This window comes from Erpetoichthys calabaricus, chromosome 6 (genome assembly GCF_900747795.2).
Source record: "Erpetoichthys calabaricus chromosome 6, fErpCal1.3, whole genome shotgun sequence".
NCBI lineage: Eukaryota > Metazoa > Chordata > Cladistia > Polypteriformes > Polypteridae > Erpetoichthys > Erpetoichthys calabaricus.
The window spans coordinates 127,994,576-128,015,798 of NC_041399.2; the positions used below are offsets into that span (position 1 = coordinate 127,994,576).

General features: G+C 39.5%; 1 protein-coding gene across 1 annotated transcript in view; it reads right to left on the minus strand.

The window, feature by feature from the left end:
* pigm (phosphatidylinositol glycan anchor biosynthesis, class M) overlaps window positions 1–20,966 on the minus strand; it is a 159,087-nt gene extending 138,121 nt beyond the window's left edge. The window contains exon 1 of the mRNA XM_028803918.2: window positions 20,841–20,966. The gene's annotated coding sequence lies outside the window, so the exon portion shown is untranslated. The remainder of the gene's footprint in view (window positions 1–20,840) is intronic.
* Window positions 20,967–21,223: the final 257 nt, after the last annotated feature.

Genomic DNA, 21,223 nt, shown 5'->3' on the forward strand with positions numbered 1-21,223 from the left:
AATCTAACAGGAAATTGTCTTCGTGTTAAAGTAAAACGCAAATTATCCACGACAAACAAACTGTTTTACATGCTGCATAGCAACCCGCGGCGTAGTATACACCGTATAATCAGGCCGCTTTTTTAATGTTTTTAAGCAGAGGGAGAAAATGAACATTTGCAAAATCCGGAACGCTGCTTTCAGTAAGTACAATGCACACGCGTTTAATTTGTCAGCCACTTCTTGCCAGCCGTCTTTTCTGGTTTGGGCTGCTTTTACAGTGTTACCGCTTGTGCATATTAAATCTTAAAATCCTTTGAGTAACTAATTAACTAACTAACACCCACCCACCCACCCAGCTTGTGTGAAAAAAAGGCGCCCGTTCTATCATCATTTTGTTGCAGCCTATCAAAGACTTGCTGATCATATTTTTTAGACTCAATATACATTGGCTTTTAACTCAGCGCAAGGGCGCGCATTCATTTCGGATTATTACATCCAGCTAGTCTGCTAGACCACTGGCTACATTTGAAAAACCGACTTATCTCGGATGAGTTTCACCGGCATTAATGATTAGGAATCTGGTTGGAACAAAACCCTGCATCCACAGGGGTTCACCAGGACCGAGTTTGGGAAACACTGCTGAACACAGACGAAACCGACTCAGGTGAGGAGTTGGGGCAGGCAAAGTGGTTGCAGCTATTGATTATTCAGTGTTGTTTGCCTGGGTGTCTGATCTGCTCGACAGGATCATAAATAAAAGGAAAACAATGTGAAGGCAATGTCACAGGTGATCCTGTGGTATAGCGGGTCCACAGCTCCCCTTCAAAAGGCCATTTTTAAATAAATAATCGTCGCACTCACAGCGTAGCGAGGGGCGTGGAAGTGTGGCTGAAATGGTTTCCGGGTGGAGTCGTGTTGCGTGCATTTCTCCCCTGTGCAGTGTGCGAGCGAGTGAGGAGAGACAGAAAGCCGGTACGTTAGAGTGAGAGAGAGCAGGCTTGAAGGCAATGTGTTCCTGTGGTATAGCGGGTCCATAGCTCCCCTTCAAAAGGCCATTTTTAATCAGGCGACTGACAGTAGTGGAGTCAGGCACAGAGAAGGTCAGCTGGTGAGAGAGCGTCTCGGATGTTGCAGGGCCGGCATTGGTGAAGCAGGTGAGACGCTAATGAAAAAGAGGCACAGGGCTTATTGGTTTTTAAAGACTGCTTCCTTCATTGTGTTTTAACCTCAGTTTCTGGCGCTGCCTGTGTGTGTGCGTGGCTCTCTCTCTAGCGCTGCCTGTGTGTGTGCCTCTGTCTCTCTCTGGTGCTGCCTCTGTGTGAACCAAGGTTCCACTGAGGTTGACTAATGAAAAGTCAACGTGGCTCAGAGCTGCAAGTGAACTGTGGCACAGACAAACAGGTGGCGCAGTGGTAGTGCTACTGCTTTGCAGTAAGGAGACTGTGGAAGATTGTGGGTTCGTTTCCCGGTTCCTCCCTGTGTGGATAGCGCTTTGAGTATTGAGAAAAGCGCTATATAAATGTAATGAATTATTATTATTATTAAACAGAAATGACGGCATGTTTTCCGAGGCGTCGCGTTCGAGTTGGTGGGCGTGGCTCTGCGAGTTTTCGTCGTATCCAATGGTCTAAGAGTTGGTGGGCGTGGCTCCTTCCTGCGTGCGCCATTGGCGTCTTACTTGTCGGCGGTTTAGTGAATCCACGCCCATTCCGGCGTGCTTTCCATGGGTGGCTACTTGTCTTCTGGCTTATTGAATTATATATATAGATACAGGGTAGGACTCAAAAGTAATGAGCCTTTGTTCAAAAAGACAAATTTATTGAGCAAATCGGTACAACTAATTAATAGTCTTCAAAATAGGCACCTCCTGCATCAATACACTTTTGTAGGCGGCTTTTCCATGACTCGAAAGCGTCCACGTAGGCCTGTTCCGGGATGGCTGCAAGGGCTGCCTTGACATTTGCTTGGATGTCCTCGATCGAGTCGAAGCATTTCCCTTTCAGCGCTGATTTTAAGCGCGGAAACAAGAAGAAGTCAGAAGGCGACACGTCCGGACTGTAGGGAGGCTGGGGGACCACCGGAACGTTCACCTGGGCCAGGTAGGCACTCACGATGAAGGCGGTGTGGCTGGGCGCGTTATCGTGGTGAAGCTTCCAGCTGTCCTTGATGTCCCTTCTCTTGCGCGCGACGCTTCTTTTCAGCCTTTTCAGGACTTCCAAGTAGTAAGCAGTATTCACGGTCTGTCCTTGCGGGACAAACTCGTAGTGGATGATCCCCTTCACTCCGAAGAAGGCAATGAGCATGGTCTTCGTCTTCAACGCGTACCGTTGCTCTAACGAACTTTCCATTCCGCCGTGTAACGCACTACCGCACAGAGGTTCCCGTCAAGGCCGAGCTTTCGGAGCGGTAGGAGCTCCGTTGCGTTGTGAAGCCAACACCCACCGTCGCCGTCGCTGACAAGTGGGGCGCGCGGTGAGGTACGTTCGCGTCAGAACAAAATGAGGCTCATTACTTTTGAATCCTACCCTGTATATAAGTGGAACCTCAGGTCACAACTGTAATTCGTTCCAAAACTCTGGTCGCAATCTGATTTGGTCGTGACCCGAAGTAATTTCCCCCATAGGATTGCATGCAAATACAATTAATCAGTTCCATACCGTACGAGCTGTATGTAAATATATATACGCTCGCTCATGCTCTCTCTCTCTCGCACTCTCTCTCTTGCGCTCCCTCTCTCGCTCGCTCACTGCACAAGGAATGCACAGGGAATGCACAGGGACAGACTGAACACATGTGGAAATCATCGGCGTGTACGAACCGGAAGGGAAACTGGCTTGTTCGTTACGCGAGTGTGTGGTCGTGAACAGATGCAAAAGTTTGGTAAACTTTTTGGTCGTAACCTGATTTGTACGTGGTCCGAGACGTTCGTGACTCAAGGTTCCACTGTATGTGTGTGTGTATATATATATATATATATATATATATATATATATATAGATATATATATATATATATATATATATATTGTGGCGTACGTCCAGGGTCCATGCCCAGGGGGAGGGGCCATGGACTTTGCAATACTTCCACCTGGATGCTAGATGGCAGCCCCCCTGGGTTGGACCTGTGCTTCAGTTTCCTGCAGGGCTCCATGGGAATTGGAGTTGGGTGCAGCCCTGTTGGGACCCACAGGCGCTTTCAGGGGGTGCTGCAGCTGGGACTCCTGAGCACTTATGGGCAGGGTTTTCGCCACACCCGGACTATAAAAGGGGCAAGCAGCCACCACTCAAGGAGCTTGAGTCGGGAGAAGGAGGACCACGCTTGCCGGGAGGAGTGGTGGTGCAAAGAGGTACAGTGTTTGAGCTTTTGTGTACTTTGGACTGTGTTGTGCCTGTGGGGGTCACAGGGAAGATGTGCCCCACAGGTGAAGAAAAATAAGAAGTTTCTTAGTTTTATACGTGCCTCCGGTGTGAAGTCTGTGTCGGGTCAGGTGCCTATATAGCTCATTTCCGTTACTATATATGTATGTATACACACACATACATATATACAGTCATATGAAAAACTCCTTTTAATTCTTTGGATTTTTGTTTATCATTGGCTGAGCTTTCAAAGTAGCAACTTCCTTTTAATATATGACATGCCTTATGGAAACAGAAGTATTAAAGCAGTGACATTAGGTTTATTGGATTAACAGAAAATATGCATCATAACAAAATTAGACAGGTGCATAAATCTGGGCACCTCAACAGAGATATTACATCAATGCTTAGTTGAGCCTCTGATGAGTGTCTGGATTCTGGATGGAGGTATTTTTGACCATTCTTCCATACAAAATCTCTCCAGTTCAGTTAAATTTGATGGCTGCCGAGCATGGACAGCCTGCTTCAAATCATCCCATGGATTTTCGATGAAATTTACATCAGGGGACTGTGACGGCCATTCCAGAACATTGTACTTTTCAAATCTGTATGAATGCCTTTGTAGATTTCGAACTGTGTATTGGGTCATTGTCTTGTTGGAATATCCAACCCCTGCATAACTTCAACTTTGTGACTGATGCTTGAACATTATCCTAAAGAATTTGTTGATACTGGGTTGAATTCATCCGACCCTCGACTTTAACAAGGGCCCCAGTCCCTGAACTAGCCACACAGCCCCACAGCATGATGGAAACTCCACCAAATTTGACAGTAGGTAGTAGGTGTTTTTCTTGGAATGCGGTGTTCTTCTTCCGCCATGAAAAGCGTTTTTTGTTATGACCAAATAACTCAATTTTTGTCTCATCAGTCCAAAGCACTTTGTTCCAAAATGAATCTGGCTTGTCTAAATGAGCATTTGCATACAACAAGCGACTCTGTGTGTGGCGTGAGTGCAGAAAGGGCTTCTTTATCATCACCCTGCCATACAGATGTTCTTTGTGCAAATTGCGTTGAATTGTAGAACGATGTACAGATACACCATCTGCAGCAAGATGTTCTTGCAGGTCTTTGGAGGTGATCTGTGGGTTGTCTGTAACCATTCTCACAATCCTAAGCATATGCCACTCCTGTGTTTTTCTTGGCCTGCCAGACCTGGGTTTAACAGCAACTGTGCCTGTGGATTTCCATTTCCTGATTACATTCCTTACAGTTGAAACTGACAGCTTTTTGTAGCCTTTCCCTAAACCATGATACTGAACAATCTTTGTTTTCAGATCTTTTGAGAGTTGCTTTGAGGATCCCACTCTTCAGAGGTGAGTCAAAGGGAAGCACAACTTGCAATTGACCACCTTAAATACCTTTTCTTATGATTGGACAAACCTGTCTATGAAGTTCAAGGCTTAACGAGCTAATCCAACCAATTTGGTGTTGCAAGTAATCAGTATTAAGCAGTTACATGAATTCAAATCAGCAAAATTACAAGGGGTTCCAAATTTTTTGCACAGCCAGTTTTTCACATTTGATTTAATTTCATACAACTAAATACTGCTTCACTAAAAATCTCGGAAAATACCCCAGTACTCAGATGTTCCTAGGAAATGAAAGACATATCACTGTTATCTTTTTTTTGAAAGCAGAGTAAATTATTATGCAGGCTGAGAGGGGTTCCCAAACTTTTTCATATAACTGTATAACTAGCTTCAAATGTAATAATAAAAATGGATTGAAATTTATATAAGGTAGTACTTGTTTCTTTCCAAAACATATAAACTTATGCTGTATGGCGCACAGCAACAAATAATAAACACAGTACAAATCTTGAAAAAGCCTATTGTTTACTAAACAGCAACTTCAAATTTGTCCTTATCATTTCCTCTTCTAATTAAAATTGTAAGCTGCTGTGCTTGAAAACAAGCTTGCTGATCAAACTCAAAGTGTCAATTTTAAAGAACAAAACAAAAAGGTCTGGATTCATTAAAGTAGCTTTTCTGGTTGTTTGTCTAATTGCACACAGCAATTTCACAGTTTAGCTTTTTTCAGATTATTACTCCATTTTTTAACGTAAAAGCTAATATATCAATTGCCTCTTGTTCACTGATGAAACAAACCAACTCGCTGCTCTTTGTTTATGCTGCAGAAAGTTTACTAAAAAAAAAAGTGCTGTCTCAACTACCGTAATACCTTGTGAAAAGGAGCAGTGCGACTAAATTACCACAAAACTTAGAAAAACAGGGGCTGTAAATATAATTTCTTTGTGATCAGCCTTTTTACCGATCACCAAGTGAGCCTGTTTTTAGTGAAAATTGGCTGATTTTGATCTGTGACTGGTTGATCAGGGCGTCCCTAGTCCTGAAACATAAAACCACAGAACTGTAAGAGGGTGTAGTAAGAGGGTGTACTTTCTTTTTCACATGACTGTATATGGTTATATGTAACTGTAAGAGGGTGTATTTTCTTTTTCACAACTTTATATAGTTTCAAGTGCACCTTATAATATCTCCTGCTTTTTTAATGGATCAGTCCTTCAGTGGCATCAGTCTATGCTTCTACTGGATTTTTTGCTGCTCTACTGCTGTCAAATAAGTATTGGGTTTCTACTATGCAGAAATACTCTTGTGATAAACGCCTGCATATTAAAACAGTTTGTCTGGAGGAAATGGTCAGACTAGAATATCCTAAAAGACACTGGTATTGTGCAGCGCCCAAAATATTTACATCATTGGTTGGGCAGCTGCCATTGCCGGGGTGTGAATGGAAAGTTCACTGAAAACATTTGCTTAGGAATATGGCATCCTACTCATGGCTTTAGAAATTATCTTGTTATGGGTCTGTGCACAGTAAACATTCATTTGCTAATACTGAATTGTTTAACACATGATCTCTTAATGGCAAAGCACTGGTGCTATTACAATTCATTACAACTTTGATATTCTATGCTTAACAGAATCTTGTAAAAACAAAACAAAGTTATGTCTCTTACAAAGGCAACACCATACGGATATGTTTACTTCACAGAGGCTAGCAGCTCAAGACAAGGCAGAGGGGTCTCAGTAATTGTTAGATACTTACTCATACCACTGATTCAAAAGCCAGCGTGAAGTAAGTCTTCAGTAATGACTTAAATTTGACTAAAGAGGGGGGCATTCTGATATACTCTGGTAAACTATTCCACAGAGAGGGAGCAGCTACCAAAAAAGCCCAGTCACCTCTCCATTTATACCTTGATCTAGGGACCACTAGGAGCAACTGGCTAGACAAACTAAGTGTAAATTTTTAAAAGATCCGAGATGTAAAAAGGTTCCAGTCCATTTAGGTATTTGAAAACCAATAACAAAATTTTAAAATCAATTCGAAAACAAACTGGAAGCCAGTGAAGAGAGGCGAGTACTGGAGAAATATGGTCACATTTGCAAGTGTGAGTTAACAAATTGGGCCGCAGCATTCTGCACCATCTGTAGGCAATGTAAGAATGCCCGATCAATTACAATAATCTAACCTACAGGTTATGAATGTGTAAACTGATTTTTCAAGGTTATTTTGATATAAAAAGGCACTGACTTTTGATAAAAGTCTCAACTGATAGAAACAGCATCTAACTACAGAATTGATCTGTTTATCGAATTTAAGTATTCCCTCAAAAATAACTCCAAGTTCTTGGTATAAGGCCTCTCATATGATACCAGAGAATGAAGAGAATTATTTAGACAGGCTGAAATTTCAGAATTTCCAAAAACCAATATTTCTGTTTTCTTTTCATTGAGCTCAAGAAAATTTATTGCCATCCAGGGATTTTATTTCACTTAAACACTCATGTAATAGTTGTGCTGAACCTTCTTGTAATGTTTTAAATGGCAAGTAAGGCAGTGTACCATCAGCATAAAAATGAAAACAAAAAACATATTTCCTAATAATGTAACCTAAAGGCAGTAAAGAATAAAAAAGCACAGGGCCAAGAACGGAACCTTGTGGAACACCAGAGCTAAGAGGGGTTGAGGAGGAGGAAGAATCAGCGAGGCATACAGAGAAACTACAATTTGTAAAATAAGACTTAAACCATTCAAGGGCAACACCCTGAACCCCCACATACTGCCTCAAACTTGATAAGAGAATTGTGTGGTCCACAGTATCAAATGCTGCTGTAAGATCCAACAGAAGTAAGATTGCAACATCACCAGAGTCAGTTATTAAAAGAAGATCATTGTAAACCTTTAAAAGTGCAGTTTCTGTGCTATGACGAGCTCTAAAACCAGACTGAAAATCATCCAAAATAACACTGTCATTTAAAAAAACCTTCAAGCTGGTGTCACACATGTGTGCATGGGAAACAGCTGAAGGGCCTAAACACTTGTAATTCTACGCCAGGCCAGGGGGCGGCGGAGTGTATTGACTATCTCTCTCAGTCCCTTGCAGACCTTTCCCGGGAAATCCTGCCTCTTGCCAGACCCAAGGATAACGTCACTTCCGGACACCAGGACGCCACTCCCAGTTCCTGCAACGATGACGTCATTTCCTTTCCAGGCCTTTAAAACGGCCATCTTGCCTTAACACAGGCAGTTCTGTTTTGGACTCTGAACTATACAGGTCGTGTACCTAAAAAGAGCAATTTGCAGCCGAGCATAATATACGGGTGGCTGCCCCAAACCTTTCTGATATCTCCGACTCATTCTTATGACACTGGATAAGAACAACTTTTTCAAGAATCTTGGCAAGAAAATGCAGTTTAGCAATACGTCTATAATTGGACAGAGTAAATCAATCTAAATTCTTGTTTTTTATCAGAGGCTGCACCACAGCATGTTTAAAAGCTGCTGGGACATTACCTGAAGACAAGCTGGCACTTATCAAAGCAAGAATACCTGCACCAACAGTATCAAAAACCTCCTTACGTAAACGGTTTGATGGAATAATATCAGCAGGACAATTAGAGGCTGAAGGTGATCAAAAACAGCTAAACACACTAAAGTGCCAGAAGGATCACATACAGGTGAAATAATAGATGATCGAATGGCAGTGATCTTGTTTACAAAAAAGTTTTGAAAATCTTCACAAACAATCGGAGATGCTGTGAAACTGCCTGAATACCTAGGTTAACTACAGAGTTTATTGTGTTGAATGAAGCCTGGGGCCTTTGAGAATTATTTCAGACCAACATGAAAAGATAATGCGACTTTGCATCCTTAACACTAGAAACCCTGAAGCCTACGAAAAAACTCGTAATGCTGGGCCACCTTAAACCCCTTCGCACCTCTTCATCAGCGTCTTTATTTTGCAAATGTGTCAATCAGCACAAGCACCCTGCTATCCCATCCCTGACCGACTCAGCTGAAGTCAGTTGCAGAGTTCTCCCAGCTCGAGTTTCTGGGTATGAAGTGCCTTGAATTGTATAGGACAAATAATGTATCGTTATTTGAAATACATACATTTCGTGTGTGTTCCATGTCTATACAACAATCTGAGTAAATGTAGGATGACAGGAAATGAAAGGCAAGAAATGCTGAACACATAACTAAAACAGAAACTTTTTTTATTTTTTCAGAACATTCTGGGTATCTCTGCCACTGCCCTCCAGTGGTTTAAATCTTACCTGACTGATAAGCAACAGTTGATCCAGCTCAGCACCAGGAGCTTCCTACGGCTCTGTCTTCAGCCCTCTCCTATTCTGTATATATATGCTTCCCTTTGGCCATATTATTTGTAGCTTTGCACTGGGTTATCATCTTTATGCAGATGAAACTGAACTCTGTTTCAATGTTAAAAGTGAAACTTCACCAGGGCTTTCTCAGCTTACAACTTACCCAGTGAAATTAAACAAGGATGGTGCATAACTCTTTAAAATTAAACTGCAACAAAATTGAACTCTTGCAAATTGGCACTAAAGCAAAATTTATGAAAATTTGCTCCTTTTCAATCATTCTTGACAATGACTTCATCAGACCTTCTTCTACTGCAAGGAATCTTGGTGTCATTTAAGATTCCTCCCTTTCCTATTCCACCCCCATAACATATCTCACATTTGCTCATGTGTCTCCTTTTTTAATCCTGAGGAAGTGGTCCATGCTTTAATCACATCCCGATTACTGTAACTTCCTACTGGCAAGCGGCCCTTCAATCATTATATCAAACCATATATCACAACTGCAGTTGATTCTAAACTGTGGTGCAAGAGTCCTTACATGAGCCGGCAATAGTGAGCACATAACACCCATCCTGGTTCGCCTTCACTGGATTCCTGTGTCTTACAAGATTGAACATAACATTCTACTAATAACCTACAAAGCCTTTAATACTAGAATTACCAGAGCCTACGAAAAAACTCGTATATCCGGCCCACCTTAAATCGCTTCTTAAATCCGTTCACACCTCTCCGCCAGCATCCTTTGTCCTCTAAATGTGCTGATAAAAGACAAGCTGCCAGCAGCCGGCTATTCCATCCCCCCACCGACTTAGAACATGAGCGAACTTTTCCCAGCTCACGACTTGATTGTTTACCTGGGAGTGAAGTGCAGTTTTACAGTGGAAATGATAGATCGTTATTTGGAAAACACGCATGAAATGCGTGTTCCGTTTCTAAAGTAATCTGTGTAAACACATTGTTAAAACAGAAACTTTTTCATATTTTAGTAATAAATGTTACAAAATGTAGTAGGCATAAACTATAGAATGTGTAAAGCCCGAGTTCCAAAGATCAAATAAACACTTTCACAAAAGCTTCAAGAATGATTCAACAGCTTCTGTGGTGTAGCGTGCTAAGATTTGCCTCTTAGCGCAGAGCAGCTTTTCCTTGTTTCACAGACCTGAGTTCGATTCCCCGCTGGGGATGAAGTGTTGCTTTTTTTTTCTTTTCTTTTAAACCTCAAACGGACATAAAATTTATACATTGGTATGCACTGTCAGTTACTGAGATCGTTATACTTTCATGTGGGATGCTCCTTTTCAAATATTTTTTTAACAAAGTCCCTGCTGCACTGAATAAGCACTCTAACATAGTAAGATCGGGGGAGGGGTGATGTTAGAGCGCTTATTCAGTGCAGCAGGGACAACGCACATGTTGTTCTTTTTTTCTTTCAGTACACGTGGCTTCCCTGTTTATTTATATATCTAGTGACTTCTCTGCCTGTCTGTCTCTCTATTACGCAGTGCTCTGTCTGTCTGTGTGTTATGGATCTTAAAAATAAGTTATAAGGACAGTTGTTCCTGTTAATTGCAGTCTCAATTGTTAAAAAAATATTTGAAAAGGAGCATCCCACATGAAAATATAACGATATCAGTAACTGACAGTGCATACCAATGTATAAATTTTATGTCCGTTTGAGGTTTAAAAGAAAAGAAAAAAAAAGCAACACTTCACCCCCAGCGGGGAATCGAACTCAGGTCTGTGAGGCAAGGAAAAGCTGCTCTGCGCTAAGAGTCAAATCTTAGCGCGCTACGCCACAGAAGCTGTTGAATCATTCTTGAAGCTTTTGTGAAAGTGTTTATTTGATCTTTGGAACTCGGGCTTTATATATTCTATAGTTTATGCCTACTACATTTTGTAACATTTATTACTAAAATATGAAAAAGTTTCTGTTTTAACAATGTGTTTACACAGATTACTTTAGAAACGGAACACGCATTTCATGTGTGTCTTCCAAATAACGATCTATCATTTCCACTGTAAAACTGCACTTCACTCCCAGGTAAACAATCAAGTCGTGAGCTGGGAAAAGTTCGCTCACGTTCTAAGTCGGTGGGGGGATGGAATAGCCGGCTGCTGGCAGCTTGTCTTTTATCAGCACATTTAGAGGACAAAGGATGCTGGCGGAGAGGTGTGAACGGATTTAAGAAGCGATTTAAGGTGGGCCGGATATACGAGTTTTTTCGTAAGCTCTGGTAATTCTAGTGTTAAATGGCCTTGAACCAGACTACATCAGTGACCTTCTCCATCACTATGCCCCTGTTCGCCACTAAGGTCCCTTGATTCTGGCAATTTTGTTGTGCCTCATACTAACCTGCACTCTATGGCTGACAAAGCATTCAGCTATATAGAGCTCAGACTTTGGAATGGCCTCCCTAAATTAATTACATCAGCTGAACAACTTAAAACCCATCTGTTCAGGAAGGTTTTAACTTAGCCTAACATTCTGCCACTTCCTTCATTTTAATTCTTTGTCCAATGCTCAGGATAATGTGTGTGTGTTATATTATAAATTACGTTATTTGTTCAAGCTCTTCTTCTAGTACTGAATTTTAGTATTCTACTCTGGATTTTTGTCTTTTATTCTATTTAATGATTTGTACCTCCTGTATTTATCCATTTTAGTGTGCTATGCAGAAATTATTTGCCTCCAATGATATATACTACGCTGTTCTTTCTGAGACTCTGTAAACCTCCTGAACATGGAAAGGTGCTATATAAATAAAATGTATTATTATTTTTACGTGTCAGAGACTACTATCTGCAGAAGACTTAATGAACAGAAATACAGAGGCCACGCTTCAAGATGCAAACCACTAGTATGCCACAAAAACCGGATGGCCAGATTACAGTTTACGAAAACACACTTAATAGTCTGCAGAATTCTGGGGAAAGGTGTTGGAGACAAACGAGACAAACATGAACCTGCATCAAAGTAATGGCAAGACCCAAATGTGTTAAGGAGAAAGGACCTGTCCAAGATCCAAAGCATGCCACCTCATCTGTTCAACATGGTATTGGGGGTGTTATGGCTTGGCCTTTTATAGCTGCCACGGCTGCTTGCACACTTATCTTCACTGATGGAGTAACTGAATTCTGAGGTGTATAGAAAAATATTATCTGCTCAAGTTCCAGTAAATGCCTCCGAACTCACTGGATAACACTTCATCCTTCAACAAGGACCCCAAACAAGGCAATACAGGAGTTTTTTAAAGCTAAAAAATGTAAATTTCATGAACAGCCAAGCCAGTAATCAGATTTAAATCCAACTAAGCATGTATTCCATATGCTGAAGAGAAAACTTAACAATGCAAGCCTCCAAAACAATCACGAGCTGAAGACAGATGCATTTAAGGCTTAGCAGTGCATCACCAGAGAAGATACTCAGCACCTAGTGATGTCTATAAATCACAGACTAGACATCATAGACATCAATCAGTCATTTTAAGCAAGGGATACACAAAGAAGTACTAAATATGACTGCTATAATATACCTACAATTGCTATGTCTCAAACATTATGGTGCCCTGAAACGGAGAGAACAACATAAAAAGTCTTGCAATTTCTACATGGTGTGAGCAAAATTTATGCAAATACATCTCTCTATTATATAAAAAAAATCCTGCGACGAGACAAGACTTTTTTGAAGATTTTTTCGATGCATGAGTTTGTTTCAAGTCACGCCCTCCTCTCAACCATATTCAAACACGCACATGGTCCACTCACATCTCATTCATGTGAATGCTTTTGACGGACACCTTTCCTGCTCTCTCAGCTCTTATAAATTTTTATGTTTTCCTCACTTTAAGTTCCCAATTAAACAAGATGTATTATGTCCAAATGATTATTATGTCCTTATTGATAAATTTCATCCCGAAGGGATATCAACAGAAGAAACGAGTACACAGGCAATCCTAGCACCGAGAAACGATGAAGTCAAACGAATTAATGCAAAAATTGTCGATTAGTTACACAGCAAATTGGTTAAATGTGTATCAATAGACTATGCTGAAACAGTTGGTGGTGATCATGCGGAAGATGAAAACACCAACTTACAATACCGTACGTCTTCCACCGCATGAATTACTGTTGAAAGAAGGATGTATCCAAGAAAGGTAATGTAGTACATCTTCCCCGGACATTAGACAACAAAGGAGATCTTGATTTGCCATTCATATTAAAATGTTAACCGTTTTCCATTAGAATAGATTTTGCAAAGACAATTAACAAATCACAGAGACAAACATTTGAAAAAGTCGGTTTATTTATTAGAGAGAAAGAAACTAAATTCTCTCACAGGCAGTTATACGTTGCCTTGTCACGATGTAAGTCCAAACACAGAATCAAAATTCAATGCAAAATTGACGAAAATGTAATTAAATAAATTGTTTTAACTGAAGTCTTACAGTAAAAGTGTAAGTTTAAAAAATATTTGCGTGTTTTTTCAAAGCCAAACAGAATGAAATCAAATAACGCAACGAACAACTCGAACACAACATGAAACATAATTTACTTTCAAATTATTATGTTTTACTATTTTTTAATATGGTTAATTAATCATTGTAATGTAAAATGATTAGTTCTATTATGCATATGTAACAATTCCCATGAAAATAACAATCTGTTTAAATTGTACATCCGCATCCCCATACGCAAGCGGCAGAACCGCAAAGTGGCTTGCGCGTAGTGCCAGCCCGGAAGTTAGCAAGCGAAGCGACCAGGGGGCAAAGCCCCCTAGTTAATTATTACATTAATCACATCTGAATAGTTTGATTTGTAAGTTTAAACTGTAGAGCTGAGGAGTAACGCAAGGAGAAATGTGTCTTTGTCCCAAAAATTGTGGAGGGCACTGTATGTGAATGAGCCAATTTAAGAAGCTACCTCAATAAATTAGAGAAAGTTAAATTATTTTCAAAATTAACTACACTGATAGAAAACAAAACTTGGACGAATTTTAAACTTTTTCAAATATTCAACTGAAACCATTAATTAAACTACCAATCAAATGAGCCACGAATGCTTTCCAAAACATTTCCTTTTAAACAAAAAGCGAAAAATAAATACTGCTGATTATGACAGACCTTTTGTGCATCTTTCACGATACTTGTTTATTTACTAGAGATGAGTTTCAAGTGTGAATGCTATTTACCCAATGTGGAAATGAGCAAATTCCAGTAAATAACTGTCCCAGGAAATCTGAAAATTTTCCCTGGTAAATTGTGAGGAGGTGCCATTTGTAAATTCAAATCATACATATTTTCATTTAATGTCGTATGTTAGTATGAAATCCTGGTTTGCCAAAAACAAGTCCTTACATTTCTATTAGAAAACTTTAGAAGAAATGATGCACTGCAAAATTATAATCTGCCAAACATGAAATAACATTAAAATGACCACAAATTAGTCTAATTTTAGACTGTCTCTCTATTATAAAAAGAAATCCTGTCCCGTGTCCTGATAGTCTACGATACGTGATAATCTCGAAAGACATTTTAAAGACCCGCGAGACCAAGGAGACTTGCCACGGTGCGTCTCGCAGGGACCGTAAACATGAGACGCACGGGCGTGGGCCAGAAATAAAAGACAGGTATTGCTTTTACAACGTCACACGAGACCAGGTAGTGAGCCATCATTTAAAACAAGTCAACAGACCTCTAAGCTAGCAGTTGTTGGATTGCTTTTGGCAGGCAAGCATCATGTGTTCCCAGCTCTTAAAACAACGACATGCAACAGGCAGAAGAGGCAGCTAGCAAGCAGCAAAAAGACAGCAAATGATCCAAAGGCATATCCTTAGCGTACGTTCAGCCGCAACGCCCTTCACAACACGAGCAGTATTATACATCTGGGAAGAAAGAGATGTAACCTCGCGCGGGGCAGAACATAAAGAAGCAAGTATTGTTTTTACAAAAGTTTTTAAAGTAAAAGTGAAAATAATGCATATGTAACAATTCACAAGAAAATAACAATCTCTTTAAATTGTAGATTGCCTGCCTAAGGTAAAGTCATCCCTGATGAATGGGGACGTGGGAATGAGGGGTCCTTTCATCGGATTAGTGCTATTTCAGATGTGGAATGGCAAAATGGGGGAGGCAGCTTGATGAATGAGGTCTCCAGGACTTAAAACAAATCCAAATCATATTATGTGATATCATCTAATGTGAAATTCTACTCCGTACTTATAGAATTTTTATTTTTATACTGTATTGAGGATTTATTCTGTTCTATGTATTGTACTGTACGACTCAGAATTAAAAGACAATGAGTAAAATGACAAAGTAGAACCTCATAAAGACGTTTACAAATGTTGGCGCTAAACACATGCAGAGCAGGTTAGAGACTATGAAACCAGGGAAATTAGAAAGGCTCAAAAAAAGAAAAAAAAAGAAAAAAGCGCTATACACATGTGGAGAAAGTTAAAGGATATGAAAGTAGGAAAATTAGAAAGTATAAAAAAAGAAAGTAAAGATCGCAGTAGCGCAAACAAACAAACTGCCTCATTTAACTATGCACCAGTCTAACTTTGGTTTTGCACAATAATTACTACACTATTGCACCTTAACACTTAATTCTACTTTACTCACATAATTTTACTTATTTATTATGTTCCACTATACTGTTATCTTTCAATCTATGACTTTTTGTTAAACTAACTGATATTCTTCTAACTTTGCACAGTTTTTGATAAGCGGATCAGGATGCATTTCACTGCGTGTTGTCCTGTATAACTATGCATGTGACAAATAAAGAATCTTGAGAATTTCAAAAACGGAGTTTACCGCACATGCATTTATTGGTTACTTTGTTAGTGTATATATATTTATCTGTCTGCTTATTTAAAAAGCTAAACTTACCCCAGGAGTCAAAAATGTTCTGTCTAGCCCTTGTACAAAAACCTAGACAAAAGCTGGGGTATCACCTTGGTAACCCCATGTACCTTTGGAACTGTGAGAGGAAAATAGCACGACTTTACAGACAATGCAGAACTCAATAATTTTTTTTTACAAAGTAAAAAAGTAAGTAAACTGCTGATGATGTAGATCGTTTTGTCTGTGCTGAAATTCCAAACAGAGAAACCTGTCCTGACCTCATTAAAAAGATTCAGCATATTGGGACTTGCAAGATTACAAATATTGTTTTTACAGAAGTTCTGAAATAAAAGTGAAACTAATGAAATAGCAACAATTCAAAGAAAAAAAAATCTTAAAAGTGTGTATCCGGAAAACCAAACACGGGGGTTGGCAAGCGAAGCGAGCAGGGGGTAAAGCCCCCTAGTTGTTTTAAAAAAAAAATCTGATAAATGATGCATTCACAAATATCATCAGTAATGTAACCAGATGTCACTTGCCGCTTCCAGTTTTTCATCCTCAGAAACCTTTACCCTGGTGACCCGACCAGTATTTATCAAGCCATTGCTGGTGTCCAAGTGGTGTGTGCAGATCATAAATATGCACCTCTTGAGCCACTGCTGATACAATCTTGTTCTCCACTTCTGTAAACCCCATAGTCTACACTCCTTACAAAGCTTGATCTCATCTACTTGTTTGCCTTCTCTGTGAAGACCTCCCAGTTAGATCAAGTAAAACAAACTGCTTTGGTGTTTCTGACCGCATAACAATTATTAACCTATGTGTGGTTTGTGCAGTTATGTCTGGAAACCTGAACTACTTTCGTAGGTCAGCGCTCAGCAGCCAGTCTCTCAACACTGCCAGAAGACTTGCCAATACATTCATTAGTGTTTATGGTCTCTCACCGATCTTGATAAATGCGCTTTGACTTGGTTACAGTGTAGAGATGCTTGCTGCAGGTAATACCTTAAAAGTGAGTGTCCGAGTGTAGTGCCAATCAGGACTTTCATGCAACAGCTTAAAATATGTCGCTCTTGACAGCACTGCAGCCATGTCAGTTTAGTAGCCTTGACCCAACAGAAAACAGAGGATGGACTGTGAAGATCAGAGACAGACTTAGGTATTACATTTATTCAATGAGACTCAGCTTTCCAAAGGTCTGACCAAGATACAGTGCACTTTTGATTTAAATCTGTTAGGGGGTTGAATGTTCTCCCTGTGTTTGTTTGGGTTTACCACTTACAACTCAAGGACATGCAATTTACCTGACTCGGTTCAATGGTTCCAGATTAAGTGAGTGCAGGAGTTTGTGTGCATGTGAGTATCTGTTCTTCAATGGACTAGAGCCCATTTTCATTCTCACTTTGTGCCTTTGTTGTGATGTGAAGCTTTGCATACATGTTGATAAATATTTTGCATGTCTTTATTTGTAACTTAAACAAAGCAATGTAATATTAGTGTTACATTATAGATAATAACAGCGATGGTTTGATGGTTTAAGAACCCCTTCCCCTTTTAGGAATGAGTCTCTTTGTAATTTTACAACAGGGATGGGGGAAGTGCCTCAAACAAGTTTGAACAATATTTATCTGCTAAAGTCTCTCAGTCAACCCCCACAGGAATGCCAGGCTGCCTAACTGCCAAGCTTTACCTTAAAACATGGTTTGGAGGGCAGGTGTGAAGGTGTTCTACCCTCTATAGGTCTGAAGTATGGCTGTTTGGAATTGGCTTGTATCAGAAGCCTTTAAGTACAATGAAATCCTATTGGCTCCAGGGGTTGTACAGAAAACCTATAAATTTGCTTGCTTTACCTCACTCTCTCTCTTACAAAACTGATGAAAGACCATCACACACCATGAACTAAAAAGGACAACAGCAATGAAGAGCACAGCTCGGCAGCCATATTGAGACAGCCATGCAGCCTGTTCTGAAGAAAGCTGACCACAAATGATACCTTAACTACAGACATTTTAAGTAACACAAGTTTGTGTGCCGCCTGAAACTACAAATCACCATTTATCAGGTTGTATGGTTGCCAATATTCAAATGTACTTTGCATATTGTTATTATTTATGAATATTATCAATACTACATTGTTTAGAATGTAACTTAACTCCTGCTTGGCTTTTACTATACCTAATTGCCTGAGGTTATAAATGCAGAAAGGAAGGTGGGGAGACCTTATATACTATAAAACCTTATAAACAGTGGTATGTCTGTGAGATTTGAGGCATTCTGACAAAGGCTACATATTAATACAAAAAGGGGAAAGTAGAGCAATATATTACTCTACCAAGACAAAACAGTCTTGTACTCTCAGGGTAACTGGCTCTCCACCATTCTAAACTAGATAAGTGGGTGAGTACATTAATGACCAAAATTTGACATGGTTAGCATTTGCAGTTCACAACGCAAAAATAATACAAGTCATAATGTGCATTATTTTTAAAAATGAACAATTACGAAGAAAAGGAATTTAATATCAATGACAAAATACAAATCAGAAGGTAGTAGCAAGTGAGGTAGAGATCAGAGGCCTGCAAATGTACACATAATAGCCTTGCTATATTTTTCATTTTAACACCTGGATCTGATTAAATTTAACATTAAATACAATGGAACCTTCTCAAAACCAGGGCTGTGAATTCATAATAAAGGAAAAGAATTCTGTACAGTTAAAATAATAATAAAATACATGTGTTTTACTAGACCTTTTTATATTAGTTCTTTACAGTGCTACAATGCTAAGCTGAAGCAATGAAAAGCTAGGAATTCACACAAAATTGTAAACTAAACCAGCGCTTCTCAAACTGTGGGGCGCGCCGAAGTAACAAAAAAGGGGGCGCGAATGTTGCCATATGTGAAGTAATTTCGCTATTCGTAAGAAAATTTTAAACTTGTAGCGGCGTATCGGCAGCAAAAAATTTAGGAATAAATTTTATTAGGGTTTCAAAAAAACGTTAGAGGGGCGCGATTAAAACTGTTATGAAAACTCAGTTCGCAAATACTTAAAGGTTGAGAAACGCTGAACTAAACAATCACTGTACGAAGTAGATAGATAGATAGATAGATAGATAGATAGATAGATAGATAGATAGATAGATAGATAGATAGATACTTTATTAATCCCAAGGGGAAATTCACAAATAATTTTCACCAGCGTAGCCAGTTCGTCGATCTTATTTGATATTGAGTTCACATTTTCCAGAATCACAGAAGGCACCGAGGGCTTAAAACGCCACTTTCTCGCAAGCCGCTTCATTTTTTGCTTTGTGCCAGCTCTGCTGCCACGATACCGCCTTCTTACCTCGTCGGGTAAATAGGGTACCACTCCGGCAATGACATTTGTTCTCAGCGCTCTAAGTTGAGTACGTGAATAGACGAGTCTCGGCGTGTAAAAATCCATGCCCACGTTGTAAAAGTAAGTGTGTCCAGGGAACGAATCCTCATAAAATAAAGTGATATGAATAATCAATAAAAAAGAAAAAGAAAAGTAGCAAAAAATAAATAAGTAGAAAAATAAAGTCGTACACGGAGCTGCTGAAAAGGCTGCCACTCTCGGCGGCGCCTGAGTCATTAAAATAAACTTTGCTAGAAAAAAAATACTTTGATAATTACTGATGCTGGACAGAATATTTATATATAACAAGTATAGCTACCGGGGCGGCACGGTGGCGCAGTGGTAGCGCTGCTGCCTCGCAGTTAGGAGACCCGGGTTCGCTTCCCGGGTCCACCCTGCGTGGAGTTTGCATGTTCTCCCCGTGTCTGCGTGGGTTTCCTCCCACAGTCCAAAGACATGCAGGTTAGGTGGATTGGCGATTCTAAATTGGCCCTAGTGTGTGCTTGGTGTGTGGGTGTGTTTGTGTGTGTCCTGTGGTGGGTTGGCACCCTGCCCAGGATTGGTTCCCTGCCTTGTGCCCTGTGTTGGCTGGGATTGGCTCCAGCAGACCCCCGTGACCCTGTGTTCGGATTCAGCGGGTTGGAAAATGGATGGATGGATGTATAGCTACCACGTACATAAGCAATATACTTAAATATTTAATTTATCACAAACAGGAGGAAAATTACTAATGTTTGCAAAACGAAAAACGGGTATTGGAAGACTTGTATAGAATTAACTAAAAACATCTTTCTTCACCTAGATTTATTAGACCCATTATATAAAACATGAAAAAATACTACCTCAACGTAACACCAATATTGGACATTTACAATATTCAAGTTTTCTCTCTCATGTGACTTTCCTATGCACTCTGTGGTTAGAACGTTCAATTCTGTCGAACTGTATTTATAATCTGAAGATAAGGTCGACATAAAATGACTAGAGACCCGGAGACGGAAATTTTAAACACACAGAGACGACAAAATAACAAAGTAACAAAATGCAACATATGATGAATTCTAACTCATGACAAACGGTAGAAAGATAAAATTTAAAAGACCTTCAAAAAGTCTAGACAAAATTTTAAAAGAATGAACTGCACATACAGACTGGCGGCAAAAGTGGATAAAAAGTAAATCAAAGTCTGCATGTTAGTAAGCAAAGAGCACTACAAAATAAAATTAAGTGTCTAGCTAACATCAGTTACGATGTATTTAGTTTCGGATTGCTTTTAAAGTAAATTCCTTTTTTCGTACACTTTTATATGATCTGGTCTTTGAGTGTACACAGACATTTATAAAACATACTGAAATAGCATTTGCTAAAAGGTGGTTAAAATTTTCTATATTAAGCTCTTTAAGATCATATTTTTCTTTAAAAAACAAGCTCAATGTATCACTTTCTACTTCAGGTGTTCTGCGAAAGCAAGTTCAACATATATATTTTTAAAGAGGCTTACATTAAAAATATTCATATGCATAAAATTATATTTTACTTAATTTTTTTGTATCCTCCAGAAAAATCTAAGATTTACTCACCTTATAATACACCGTTGTTTCCTGCGGTGTGACTGGCCAACAGAAAAGAACTACTTCCGTCTTCCGGTATGAAATGTCATTTAAGTGTATCAAAATAAAAGTCACCATAAAAAGAAATATTGATCCTGATGAGATGAAATTATTCAACGATCAGTATCAATCAAAAGGCAAGACCAGCGCGTGAGGAGAGGTGACAAAGCGGTTGTTTCAGGCCACCTTTTTATACGACCTTTTTTTGAAACGTTATGTAATAATGTAAAAGTGTTTTTTAAATAAAGTGATATACAGTACTATATGTTTAACGTAAGAATAAGGAGAAGCGTAAATAACAAAGGTCGTAAAATACAATAGTAGAGGGGTACAGAAACTTTTAAATATCATAA